Source organism: Hydra vulgaris, chromosome 06 (assembly GCF_038396675.1).
Source record: "Hydra vulgaris chromosome 06, alternate assembly HydraT2T_AEP".
In the NCBI taxonomy this organism is placed as follows: Eukaryota; Metazoa; Cnidaria; class Hydrozoa; order Anthoathecata; family Hydridae; genus Hydra; species Hydra vulgaris.
Genome location: NC_088925.1, coordinates 26,141,886 through 26,157,500, shown reverse-complemented (window position 1 = coordinate 26,157,500; position 15,615 = coordinate 26,141,886). Strand labels below are relative to the sequence as shown.

General features: G+C 28.1%; 1 protein-coding gene and 1 long non-coding RNA gene across 2 annotated transcripts in view; both read left to right on the top strand.

The window, feature by feature from the left end:
- Window positions 1-11,993, top strand: part of LOC136081748 (uncharacterized) — a 28,257-nt gene extending 16,264 nt beyond the window's left edge. The window contains exon 5 of the mRNA XM_065799719.1: window positions 11,873-11,993. The gene's annotated coding sequence lies outside the window, so the exon portion shown is untranslated. The remainder of the gene's footprint in view (window positions 1-11,872) is intronic.
- Window positions 11,994-12,475: 482 nt separating this feature from the next.
- LOC136080992 (uncharacterized) lies at window positions 12,476-14,200 on the top strand. Its single transcript, XR_010638793.1, has 4 exons — window positions 12,476-13,292; window positions 13,468-13,511; window positions 13,766-13,906; window positions 14,050-14,200. It is a non-coding gene; the product is annotated as an uncharacterized LOC136080992 (long non-coding RNA).
- The last annotated feature ends 1,415 nt before the right edge of the window (window positions 14,201-15,615 follow it).

The following is a 15,615-nucleotide window of genomic DNA, read 5'->3' as shown; positions in this document are numbered from 1 at the left end:
TACCAACTTGTATTTTGAAATTAATTATATAATCATAAATTATATAATCAATTTAATTAGTTTAAAAGAAACAAACGCGATGAAATCCTGACCTCAAATAAATTGGTTTAAAAATAAACAATTTTAAGTTTAAAAAAGCAAAAGAATGCCTGGAATGTCAAACTGAAGATTAGTTATCTAATCAGATAGATAGCCTCATATAATTTACTTTTCATATAACTATCATATAGATAGCCTCATATAATTTGCTTTTCATATAATTTACTTTTTAAGCAAGTTTATTTTGATACTTAGTTTAATGATGCTATTACTGAACCAAGATTTTTTTTTAGTGATTAAACTGTTTAATTTTAATACTTACTTTTTTAAACGACGCTACTTGCAAATCTTAAAGTTTAAAAACATTTGGTTGCTAATAGACTAAAGGTTTTTTGATCGCTTGAGTATATAAAACAATTAGGTAAAAAGAATTTTTTGTGTATTTATATTTTCGAATAAAAAAATTTTTTTTTCACCTAAAAATCTCTTTATAAGTAAAAGGATCACGTGTTTTTATTTTGCATATTCGCAAAATAAAATTAACAAACATAAATAACAATAAGTTTCGCTTTGGAATTGAACACTGGTTTTCTTACATTAGGTTAGCTTTTTGCCTGTTGCAACAATGGTAAACCACAACATTACCACTGAGAGTTGGTTTTGCAAAAGTTTATTAAAAATTGACGGCACAAGGTCATGCAATCATAAAAGTTATTATCAAGCAAGCGGGACCACACCATACACTTGTTTTTAGTTGAATACATATATTCCTTTCGTAAACTAAAGATCTTTCACGTAATTATCGCTAGTTATTTGAATTTGGTTAACAAAGTTGTTAATAATTTATATTGCATAACTTTTTTATAAATGTGTTATTTAGGTCTATAACCAAATTAGGCATTAAAATGTGTTGACCGCTATAGAAAATGACCCAAACAGCAAAGATTTATAAAAGTTTTTAAAGATTTTCTTTTATATTTTCGTCTGTCTTAAGTTTGTTTTGTTTAAACCGGTTGTAGCAGAGTATGCTTGAATTGTTGTTATAACAAATAATTTGGGTGCAAATATTAAAATACCGACCTCCAGACAAAAGTTGCAAGTAATCAAAATTCTTGTAAAACCTCTCAAACCATTATTGTAATTTATTACAGCTAAAGCATGTATCAAATAGGGATGGCTCTTTTATTCACTTTTTTTTTACTTACACGAGTAAGTTAAGTTTTATCTAAAAGTAAATTACATAAGTAATTTTAAACGTTTTATATAAATTTACATTTCCATATAAGTTATTAATTATTTTGAAACGACTTTTACTTTAAAATGTAAGTTTTTTTCTTTCAAAAGTAAGTTATGTAAAAGAAGCTTACATCATAAAGTAATTTACTTTTACATGTAAAAGTAAGTCACATGAAAAAGCTGTTTACTTTTACATTTAAATATTATTTACTTTTGAAAATTACATTACATAATATAAAAGTTCCTCAAACTGTAATTTTACCTATAAAAGTAACTAATTAAAAAAAAAACTATTGGAAAAAAAAACTTGCATATGAAAGTAAATCACATAAAAGTAATATGCTACCAAATGTAAATTAAATTTAGAAATAAAATAATACTTTTTAGGTAGGATTTTTTTATTTTAAAAGTAATAACAAATCTATATTAAAAATAAATTCAATTAAATAAAATTTAAATTACATAAAGCTTACATTTTATATAATTTGTAAAGTAAACTAAAAGTAATTTATATAAAGTAATTAATAAATTTACTTATATTTTACAATAACTTTAATAAGATCTTGAACAAAAGTAATGCAAAAAAATAAAACTTCAAGTTACTAAAATTTAGTTTGCCGCAACATTAATTTGCATCTCTATTACATTATCAAAATATATTAGGGATATTAAATCCACTCTTAGCCTTTACTTAGACTGTTTAAAACTTTTTCAGTTTAGTTTAATTAAAATACTATGATTAAAGAAAAAGATAAAACTTGTTTTATTGAAAAATATATGTAAGTATTACATATATTTACATACAATTGAATAAAATCTACAAAAATTTCTTCTCTTTTCCATTATTTTTTTGAAATGGAGCGTATTTTAGAAAGTCAAACAATATTCCATTAACCGAGGTTTCTATTGCTCTATTGAATACAATAGAAGAAGCGGTTAACAAAAAAAAAAACATTAAAAAAAATAAAATGGAAAGATTCGAAAAAAAAAAAAAAAGTGGAAAAGTGTTACAACTTATAAAGGCATACCTTTTACAACGCCATATAAATTAGTGTTCTTAAATATGTTTTCTCCCTTTGCCCTACATACCCACGCCTAGTGGGCATTTCGACGACGGAACAACGTCGAGCGAAGTCGGATCTCGACGTTGGATCGACGTCGGATTAACGTTGCGAATGAAAATGTTGGGCGACGTAGGAAAAAAAGACATCGGGCGACGTCAACATTCCGATGTAATTCAACGTTAAGCGATGTTAAACCAACATCGGAACAACGTCATAATACCAACGTATTATGACGTTGAGCGATGTCATACCAACATCGAAACGACGTCAGATAAACGACATAATTAGATGTCATTCGATATTGAGCGATGTCAAGCCAACATCGGAACAACGTAGTTCTATCGAAGTAAATAGATGTCATTCGACGTTGAGCGATGTCAGATTAACATCGGAATGACATCATAATTCCAACGTAAATAAATGTCTTCAGACGTTAGACAATGTCAAACCAACCATCGGAAAGATGTCAGATTACCGACATAAATGCGATGTCATTCGACGTAGAGCGATGTCAAGCCAACATCGGAAAGACGTCAGATAACCGACATAAATACAATGTCATTCGACGTAGAGCAATGTTAAAATAATTTAATACATATAATTAAATATAACATATTTCTGGCGTACAAACATTCAATACAAAAAACAAATATATATATTTAAATAGAATCTTTGTTAAATCGCCACCTTTCTCGGCAACAAGTTTGTTTGGAGCATACCGTAAAATCTTTTGCACTTTGACTTTGATACCGGTTACCGTAGAATCCGTTATTTTCATCATGACACTCGCAAAATAGAAAGTTGACAGTATAAAAGTATAAAAAACCATATAAAAGTTATATCGGGAATTGAATAAAGTATATATATATATATATATATATATATATATATATATATATATATGTATATATATATATATATTAGGGTGATCCAAAAAAATTTTTGTTTACTTTTTTTTATTCCTAAGGTCTAAATGTGTTCATTTATGAATAAAAACATTGTACCAAAAAAATCAGCCAAATCGGTAATATTTAGAGGTCGCGCTGGGGCGATCTTTATACCCCTCTAAAATTGGAATTTTTAAAAAGTTCAGTAAAATATTGACCTTCGTTTTCTGTACCCATTTTGGTTATTTACCGTTCGATTTTAATAAAATAAAAACGAAAATAAAGCTCTTATTAAACATAATAATTTTTATTAAACAACATTAAACAACATTAAGCAACAACAATTGCTCATTGTTGCCTGGTTTGTTTAGCACTCAATGTTGATTTTTTTGCATCTGGTAAGACAGTCCTGTTTCCTGCAACTAAATTAAGCACACACTTTTACTGCTCTTCATCATTTGTTAAGACGGCATTAAAGTCTTGTACTAACTTCAACCCTCTTTCGGCGCAATCATTAACAACTTTAAGAGACTTCACTACTTCTTTAGAGTCGGCATCCGACTTATTGTTTTTCCAGTTTAAAAGATCTTCTTCAAGAAAAGAAATGTCAATATTTAAGAAATTAAAAAATGAAAGTGATTTACACGTTACAAAGTCCTCAAGTGATTTACTCATTACGTTTGTAATATCTGCTAATTTCTTTGATGGCCTATTATTGTCTACGCATTGACGCTGAAGGGCAGTTATCATTTTTCTTTTAACTTCAATCTCTACATCATCACTAAAAAGGCCAAAAATATAAGTTCTTTACTTAAATACCATAGATGCCGCTTCATTGCCTTGGTTGCAGCGGTCGCAATATTTTCATTCATTTCACAATATTCCTCAACATTTTTTAGAAAATCTAAATCATTAAGTGGGGCCGAGGCACTGAGTGGTGTAGTAAGCCATTGTCGAACATTTATTAACGCAGCAAACATACTAATATCTCTTACTGCGTTTAATTCATGTTGCACCATTTTAAACTGATCTCTAAATAACCATATTTTAATTGGATAAATACGTTTTACCATCCACCAAACATGATGGAAGGCTCCAGGTGCTTTAAATCTTATTCCACTAGGAGGTTGCTCTCCTAAATATATTAGACATAATTCAAGAAGTTCTTTATAATCATCTCGTGGTTGTGAGTCTTGCAAACATTTTTTTAAGAAATTAATTAAAGACGATTTTTTTTCAATCGAGACGTTTGAAAGATATCTTTCAGCTTCTTCATCTAGCACTGTTGGGCTAAAACCATCTTTCTTGATATTCTTCCAGGCTTGTTTAAATTGTTTGAAAATAGCATTTTCTGGTCCGGACGTTGTTGGAAAATAAATTTTAAACACAGATCCTGCAACAATTTCAGTAATGTGATGACGACAAGCTAAATTCAATAATTCTTTTCCTAATTTTTCTTCAAGTAAATTACAATCACCTTTTTCAGATCCTGTATTGCTAGCTGTGGTATCAAACAACATGCCACAGATATTATTAGAAAGATTCGAAGCGTCCCATTCATGGAGGGAGGCTACAACTGCAGTAGCAATGGCTTCTCCATTTGAATCAGGAAGTTTTGGCACTCCCAGAAGAAAACTTCCTTTTCAGACCGGAGCTTTCTGCAACATCATCTTTTCCTTTCAAAACTACGATATCATCGATATTATCGCTACTAGCAGAACTTGAAGGCGAAGTTGAATTCTCAAGAACAACTTCTTCTTCAGAGCGTTGTTTCTATAACGCCAGTTTTTGCAAACGTTTATCCAAACTTATCTCTCTGCAAACTTATTTTCTGCTTTCTCTGCATGATCTTTATCAATGGAACCCAAAACCATGTTTCTATCATCTCGTTGATCTATGAGGAAATCGCGATCTTCAGCAATTTTTATTAAATCAAAAACATTAGTTGGCGCAATATCAAAAAGTTTCATAATTCTCTTTTCAAAGTCTGTTACTTTGCTTCTAGCAACAGCTGATTTCTTATTTCTGTCTTTTATTAGATCCTTATATTCTTTATGAATTTTTTCAAGCTTTGTAACTGCATTATCCTTTCGAATTGTAGGAATTTTAGCTTCTTCCCAAATTTCACAGGTTGATTTGATAACTGTTACCGAACTTTCATGTATACTCAATCCATTCACCTCATGGTGGAAAAAAAAACATTTTTATACTTCCAAAATTGTTGGAAGATTAAGATGGGAAAGCATTGATATTGGTTGACCAATTAACCATTTTGCTGTAGAACTGCGTGTTGACTTTGCGACTGCAGCCATTTTAAATTTTCTTTAATACAGTGTATGAATGAAAATATATTTTGTTGTCACCTATATTTCCAAACAAAATCAGTTTTGTTGAAACTCGCAATTATATCACTTTCTTAAAATACTGTAATTAATATTATTAGTCAAGCAAAAAAGATAAACTATTGTAATTTTATTTCAGGAATCACAACACTCTCGATAAAGTCTCAAACTAAACTAAACCATATAATAAACCAATATAACAAAATACAATGAAATTTGGCTTAGTTTGCAATATATTTTGCCGCTTTAATATGCATTTAGAAAGGAAATGTTGTTTAACAAAAACTATTATGCGTAATAAGAGCATTTTCGTTTTTATTTTATTAAAATCAAACGGTAAATAACCGAAATGTGCACAGAAAACGAAGGTCAATATTTTACTGAACATTTGAAAATTCCAATTTTAGAGGGGTATAAAGATCAGCGCGACCTCTAAATAATACTCGATTTGGTTGATTTTTTTGGTACAATGTTTTCTTTCATAAATGAACACATTTAGACATTAGGAATAACAGAAAAAGAAAAAAAGATAATTTTATTGTCATTTTTGGATCACCCTAGTATATATATATATATATATATATATATATATATATATATATATATATATATATATATATATATATATATATATATATATATATATATATATATATATATATATATATATATATATATATATATATATATATATATATATATATATATATATATATATATAAAGCCTTTAGGCTTACAGAAAAGCCTTTTGAAGCCGAAACCATTTGTTAAAGAAAGATAAGTGTTTTTAATAATTTATTACTGCTCTGTTCTTTAAGAGTATTTTAGAATACACTAATATTAATAAATAATGTTATTGTAATGTAAAATTATAGCCCCAGCATTATGTAAACTTTACATTATTCTGGCCTACTACATCGCATAGGAAAGTAAAAAATTACTGGGATCATCACCTTTTGTAATCAGCTTAATCAAGATTTTTTGTATATAATAAGTTCTCATAGTTTTGCTATAAAAATAGTTGTATTATAATAAGTTCTCATAGTTTTTGTTATAATATCTTCTATGAAAACGGTAATACTCATCAAATATCTGGTGTAATATCAGTAAAAATTTCTTATTTTGTAAAAAATGATTGCACAAGGTGAAAAAGATTTTTGAAATAACACATAATTACCCATATAAAAATATACTTTGAAACAACTCATAAAAAACCACCTTTCTAGTCTGCGTAAGTTAAAATTATTGAAAACAATTCGTCTTCTAACAATATTTAACAATACAAATAATATTTTACTAAATTAAAAGTAATTCTACGGTTAATACAAAATTTGTTGTTTGACATTAAATTTATTTTTGATTCAACACAAAAACATCACAATATTACCTTTCTAGGATGTTTTTAATATTTTCTTTAAAAGTAATTCCACCAGCTCTTGAAAGACGAGCAATCTAAAAAAAAAGACAATTTTAATATTATGCCTTACTTTGGCTTTACACTTCTTTTACTGTAAATATTAGATTGGGTTACAATTTTAATATATATTACCATAGACAAGACATAACAAAAACATTTTTGAAGTTATTAACTTCATTAAATTAATTAATTGGAATAAGAGCGTAGAATTTAGAAACATTTAAAAACTTTGTAAATGCTTTTAAAAACAATTATTCCTAATAAAACAATAACCATATCCTTTAAATAAACTCATTCATCTGAAATAATTGTACATTTTCTTTTATAATAACAGGATATGTGAAACAATAGATAAACCATTAGATAAACCGTTTATCTAATGCCCAACTAAAATGATAACTTACAAGTTTCTTAGACAGATCTTCATCACTAATCAAGACCTTTTCAAAATCCAAAAGTTCTTCAACTTGGAGAAATTTAGCAGGAAGATTACTTAAATTCATTCCAGCCACTGTTGTTTCACGTTGTTGGTGTGTCGTATTGTGGTTTTTTAACTGCTTTGTCTGCAATTTTATCACAGTGTATTGAAAATCTAAATGAGAAAAGGTGATTGTTTACCCAATAATGAAAATATATGACCCATTGAGATTTACTATTTTTTAAATAAATTTGTTTAAATTTGTTTGGAAATTTTGTTGATAAACAAAATACCTTTTATGTAGGTAACAACTAGAGATTACTAACTAGTAGAAATAAATTGAGGTAATAAAAAGTATTTTAAACTACCACTTGAGTATGGTGATTAAAATAAGCTAATCAAAACCAGGCTTGTGGAGTGTATGGAAAAATGTGCCGTACTCTGGACATTTGTGCTGCATAACTTAAAACTTAAAATAACATTCAAAACAAAATCCTAAATTAATAAAATTTTCACCTCCAACTTCCATAGGAAAATCTTTCCGTCTAAAATGCACAGCATCTTTTCTTTTTATTGGGGTAGACTTACAGACAATTGGTGATACTGCAACCAACCCAAGTCTGGAGACATTTGAATTTGAATGAGAAGATCTTGAGTCTGAGTTTGATCGAGATCGTGAACATCGTGATTGGGACCTAGACTGTGAGCAAGACTTCAAACGTAATGGGGACTTTGACTGCAAATGTGACCTTGAATGTGAATTAGACTTCGAGTGTGAACCTGACCTTGATCGTGAACGAGGCTTCGACTGAAAACGTGATCTTGAACGTGAACGAGACTTAGACCGTAATCGTGACCTTGACCGTGAATGTGCTCGTGAATGCAAGTTTGACCCTGAATGTGATCTTGAATGTAAACCAGGTTGTGAGTGATTTGATCTTGATGGTGGTGGTCTAACTGGAGTGGATTGTAAATGGGGCGGTGGGGCAGTTGCAATGACTTTACATGTTGGGAATGTTGGAGGTATATTTGGAAAGATTTTTCCTGTAAGGTAAAATGCAAAAACTAAATTAGATACTAACAAAAACTAATACAGAAAATGCAAATACCTAAAAAGTAAAAAAAAGTACCTGGTTAAAGCTCAGGAAATGAAATATACCTACACACAAAAAGTACACTTTATGCTGCATATGTTAACATAAATAATAAATATCTACAATAGTACATGAACTTACCTTTATCAGAAGAAATTATTTCCACTGGTTCCGTTATTTCCTCGATGGTCGTGTAATCTGTGCAGCCTTCAAAGCCTTCTTTTGTACCTTAAAAAATAGCAATAAAAATTGATAAAAAGAATAATTTATTACCAATTAACAAGATCCAAAACTTCCATAAACATCAAATTCACTGGTAATAAGTTTACACCCAACCTTATAAGTTTTAGTGAAATAATGCTTAAAAGTAAACCAACTTAAATCTTATATCTATATATTTTATGTAATTGTATATTTATATATGCTATTATTTATTTTCATGATTAATTTTTGAACATAATAAAAATCCTTGATTACTAAAAATGTTGTAATGCTGTATGCCCACAACATTAGTTTAGTTTCTCTGGTATAACTAAAATAAAAATATATAAAATCACTTAAAAAATATTTAACACATACCGCTAATTTTCACTTTGATTAGAAAGAACTGTTTCCATCCAGTTTTAGGCGTTTCTGAATTTTCAAATGCACGTTTTACATGCAAACCATTTGGCCAATAAACAACTTTTCTTGTTGTATCCACCCAACTTGAAGGAATTACTCTCCAAAAATCTTTTTTATTTTCCACCCAACAAGCTCTTGTATACGACATTATAGACTAAAAGAAAAAAACCCTTTAATCTATGACAAGAAAAAAGTACAATATAAAAAGCTTTTTTAGGATGTATTGGATATGATATCCTTTTCTTAGCAGAATAAGTGTTATTATATAACTTTATTTTATCCATCTTTACACATGCACATTGAATGTCTGACGTGCAAACAAACATGTTGCCCCACTTTAAAAAAATTAAATTTTTTCACTAACAATAACTTAATTAAGACACATGAACAGCATAGCGTAGTTTTTCACATGTTTAAAATGTTATAAAAATAAATAAAAATTCTATAAAGTGAAACCCTTTTCAAGGCATCAAAACATAACTTTGATTACAAGTTAAACAGACAAGTTTCCGAAGAATTTCATTTTCAGAAATAATTATATTGGTCATTCCAATATCTTTATCAAAAACGTAATTACCCAAATGTCTAGAGTCACAAGGTTCAAGAAAAAGATACCTTGTACGCCTATTGTTAACAACTTTACAATTATACAACTCATTCTCGAATTTTTCTATTACACTGACTAAGTTCCCATTTTTTAAACAAAACCAACTATCTCTGTTAATACTTGAGATCTCATCTTTTATATGTTTTTGTTTAATTAATTCGCTTGCATTCTCTAACTCTGTACTTCTTTTGATGACTTGAACAAGTGGACTATTTGCATTTCTTATAAAATGCTTTAAAATCTGCATATGGTTTTCAAACTTAAAAGCTGACATTGAAATCAGATCTTCTCCATGATTCCTGACATTTTCATGTATATGGATCAAGGAATATGTTGAAAAAGTTCAACCATAAAAATCTTTTGCGTTAAAAACAAACCACTCCAGAAGCTCTTTTGCATATGGTAACAATGCGGTTCTTCTTTAAATCTCTTGTAAGAATTCCTTTTAAAATAACTGCACCAGTGTACAAAAGAAATTGTTTAAACTAAGTGGTTTTTAACATTTTAAACTCTTTTAAAGATCTTGGCTGCCTATTACATTCACTTGGTAACTTTAATTTCTCCAGATGACAAGATATTTCGTTAATTTTCATCTGAGAGAGTCTGCAAACTCATGGACCTTCTTTCAGAAAATAGAGTAATCTTTTTGTTACACTTAAAAAAACTAAATGCATTGAGTCCAGCAAAATGTTTTTAACACAAGGAATCACATAATCAATAAGTATACTTCAACTCAATTGATGACTTCCTTGATAACTCTGATGTGAAAAATTTAGATCATTGCGCGAAGGACGCTGTTGCTCTTCAAAAGTAACCCTATTTTCTAGATAAGTGCCTTCTACAGTACGTCTTTCACAAGAGTAATATCCACTATGCGCCTTGACACATTTTAACATCTGCCTTGCTGGAGCATCACAGCAAAAATATTTTAAATCAAGTTTAAACAACAAGTTGTCGAAAGTAAAGCTGTTTGCCTTTAGATCACAAATTTCTACTAAAAAATCTTTTAGAAATTCAGAAACAGAATCTGGTTTTTGCATTCCACAGTACAATGCTATAATAAAAGGTTTCATTCCTCAAAATGCACCAAGTATTGGCCAAAACTGTTTACTACTGCTTTTGAACAAAGGAAGTCCATCGATATTAACTTCTAAATATATTGGATTTAGAGATAACTTATTTCCTGTATACATTTCCATTATTTTCGTTATACCATTTAAGATACCAAGGTAAATATATTTTCCTCCACTTACAGTTAAAGTCTGTATATAACGTGGCGTTTTCATCAGCGTCCTGCAATCTTTTGGTAAATTGCTATGTCCATTTTTACTAAGAATCTCTAAAAGTTCATTAATGCATACACGTGTACATTTGTTTCGAGCAGCCCCGCACTGTGTTAAAGCCGACGTCGGGCCTAGCTCGGGCCGAGCTCTTAACATCGGATCGCCATCGGCTAAACTGTTGTGAATAAAACAGTATCGGCTGAACGTCGGTTATATGTCTGTTAGCCGACGAACAGGCTAACAGACATTCAGCCGACGTTCACCCGACGATCAGAAAATTTGGTTCGGTTTTTTATTTTAATGATGCATTATAATAAAAAACGGAATGCATTAGCTTGACATTAAATTTTAAAAATTGCAGCAAAGCTATTTGAAAGGCGAGGAACTATTTTTGATTTATCAACATTATTTAATACATAGAAAAGTTAATAATTTTGCTTGGAAAGATAATATTGTTTAACAATATCAATTTATATTTAATAATAATTTGTTTATTATTTATTTATAAATAGTTATTTCAATCAAAATCAGTCATATCATTAAAGTCTTTAATGAATTTTTTATATTTTAAAACAAATTACTGTTTACCTAGTATATTGATGTTATTATTTAATATTGTTTTTTTAACTTAAACCTTTAACCTAACTTGCAATTATAAAAATAATATCAATATACTGGGTAAACAGGGATTTGTTTTGATTACAATTAAACATTTAAATTGCGAGTTTGTGATTTTAGTTTGATTAAAAATGATTAAAAAGAATAAATGTGTTATACTGTTTCTATCCCAATATTATATACATTGTATTCATATTTTTATTGATATATTAAATTTTTAATATTTTAATATACTTTTTTTAGACGCTGCACATAGTGAATTGTCAGTTCATAAAAAACGTTTGAAGTTCAACCTATCCAATTTATTTGATGATTTAAATGATTATGAATAATTTATGTAAAAGAAAGATATTATTTTATTTTATATTTACCTATGTTAAAGTCATTTTCAGGCCGAGCTCGGGCCGACATTGTTCTATCGGCTAGGTTATATTCAACGAGTATATATTGGTTGAACGCAGGCTAAATGTTGTTTGGCCGACAATAAATAATTTATTGGCAAATAGTCTATTTATTTACAAGTTAACATACATTCAGTTGATTCTCTATGTATATTTATGTAAATATATATATATATATATATATATATATATATATATATATATATATATATATATATATATAATATTATTATAATAATGAGGGATATAAATATTGTAGACCATTTATTTACAAATTAGCCCACATTCAGCTGATTTCCTATACTTTATTATATTATATAATAAGATATGGGAAATATATATATTATATATATATATATTTATATATTTCTTATATATAAATATATGTATATATATATATATATATATATATATATATATTTATATATAAATGTATGTATATATATATTATATTATTTTATTATTATACTGAGGGATATTGATAAAAAAATGCAATCTGTGCAAAATGCCGGTTGTGCAAAAAGTAGCTGATTAAGCTGATGCTGATTAATCACTACATCACTAATGTTAGCATATATAACTAACATAACTAGGAAACTACAGATACTATTTTTTAGATGGTGCACAAAGTGAATTTCAAAGACCAGTGCACAGAAAATATCGGATGTTTAGCCAATCCAATTTATTTGGTGATTCTACAGATTCAGATTAATTTATTTAAGAAATATATTTAGTTTTGATTTATATTTGTGTTTTATATATATTTTAGTTTTTTGTTTGCATTAATGTCGGCAACCAAGCTTGTAACATCGGCTACACTCTTATGATTAAAACAATCTTGTTAAATGTCTATTAACAGACATTTAAGTGACATTCATCCAATTTGGTTTGGTTTTTTATTTTAATGATGCATTGTAATAAAAAAAGGAATGTATTAGTTTTAATTAAAATACTAATTTTGATTTATCAACATTTTTTAATGCATAGGAAAGTTAATAATTTTGCTTGGTAAGATTCATTATGTTTCATTCATGTTTAACAATATCAGTTTATATTTATTAATAATTTGTTTATTATTAATTTATATATATTTTTTCAGTTTAGTTTTCTCTGACATAAATGCCGTTATGAAAGATTTGAAGCAATGTTTTACAACCAGATGCCTTTACTGATGTTAACATAAAGCAGGTTGTACTGGATTACATGTTACCAGTAGCAGGATAACCTGACTTGACTTAAGGATAACCTGACCTGACTTTACTGTAATAATTTCTATTATGATAATAATGTTATGTTATAATATTTTTGCATGACTCTTTTTTTTTTTTTAATTATTATAATGAAGGTGTTATACTGTTTCTATGTCTATGTTATTATATATTTTATTCCTATTTTTCAATATTTTATATTATATTTTTATTGATATATAATTTTTAGGGCTGTTGATTTTGGTGATACATATCTTGATTCTAAAAGCCTGGGTAAGTTTATTATTATGTGTGTGTGCGTTTGTTTATATATATATATATATATATATATATATATATATATATATATATATATATATATATATATATATATATATATATATATATATACATATATATATATATATATTCGTTGCATTCAACAGCCCTAAAAAAATTATATAATTTTATATTAAAAACTATATTATGTATATATATATATATATACATAATATAACTTTTAATATAAAATTATATAATTTTTTTAGGGCTGTTGAATGCAACGAATTAAACCATTCTAAAGATACAAATTATTTCGACGGTGCACATTCTGATTTAAAAAGTTTATACACTTCCAGTCTGGTCAGCCAGTCAATTTTCAGTCTATAAATTTGTATACACCACATCAAGTAAGACAATGTATTTACATACTGCTTATAACATCAATTTCACCTTAAATAAAGTTATTAGTTTTCTTATTGCAATTATTCATTCATATCAGTTATATTGCTCTAATTCATATGTGAAAATTTAGTTTTATACTTTTTTTTAGATGCTGTACACAGTGAATTGTCAGTTAAAAAAATCGATGGAATTTCACCCGATCCAATTTATTTGATGTTTCAACTGATTCAGAAAAGTTTATTTAAAAGAAATATATAACTTTATTTTATATTTGTGTTTTATATATACTTTAGTTGCTCAATCCTTTTTTTACGATTTAAATTTGTGTGTTAAGATTTGCATCGGCTAGCCGATGCAAATCTTAACGCACAAAGTTAAATTTGTAAGTTATTTTAATCAGCGGGCCTATCTCGGCTGCCGATATTGGATCGCCATCGTTTTTTTCCATACGGAATCGCGTCGGGCCGAGATTGGCCAGCCGATGCATCGCGCTAGTTTGAGCGGCTTGCCGAAGTTGGACCGACCTCGATCCGTACGGACAAAAACTCCGTCGGGCCGATATCGGCAGCCGAGCTCGGTCCGACATCGGCTTTAACACAGGTTGGAAGCTAGTTCATCAGAAAGAAATTATTCTACAGCTGGGTCAATATTTTCAAAACTTATATTAGTAAGATCTTGAGAATGCAATGTACTACACTCATCACCTAAATTTTCAATAGGAGTATTATTAAATCTGTTATTACTAAAATGAACTGATTCAGAGTAAAGAGATTCAACTTCATTGGTAATAAACTGTACATTGTCATCATCACCATCTTGTAGGGTCTCGTTAATTAAGTGACTGATTACACGATTATGTGCTCTCCAATTATTAATGTGAGACATCTAAATAATAGAAATGAAAAATTATATCAACGACAACGACTTTCAAACACTGTTCTTCTAAAACAAGCACGACAAGCCATGCAAGCTGTTCCTCTAAACAGCTTTTTGCAAGAGCTTTATGATTTTGCGTAACATAACAGTTCTATTAAAAAGATTTTATCGCCGGCAAGGTTTTAAGAAATAAATTAATTTGAAATTTACATAATAGACTAATAAGAAAATTAATTTAATTACAACTATATTATAAAGTTATGTTAAGAAATAATTTTAAGGAAAATCATTAAAAAACAAATCAAAGGTTCATTATATAAATTGAATGTTTAAAAAGATGTTCAGTTGAATTCTTTCTTTAAATAATTTAAAAAGAATGTTTGAAAATCTTTGAATGAATGAGTTTGAATATATATACATACATACATACATACATACATACATACATACATACATACATACATACATACATACATACATACATACATACATACATACATACATACATACATACATACATACATACATACATACATACATACATACATACATACATACATACAGGGGCATGGTAGCTCTAAAAAACCCATGCAGAATTTTTTTTTTTAAAGGCCTTTATATAAGGGATTTTACCATAAAAGCAGTGTGTAATGGCCTTTACACATTTATTTTAAGGAAAGTTGTCTAGTGCTGTGTTTTGCTATTATGAGCGCTCGTTATTAATTTGGCGACAATTTTATAAAGTTTTGATTTTGAAATGTTTTAATTGTTATACTGAGTTCTTTTGCCAATAAATATTATAAATTATTATTTAGCACCACAACTAATTATTATTTAG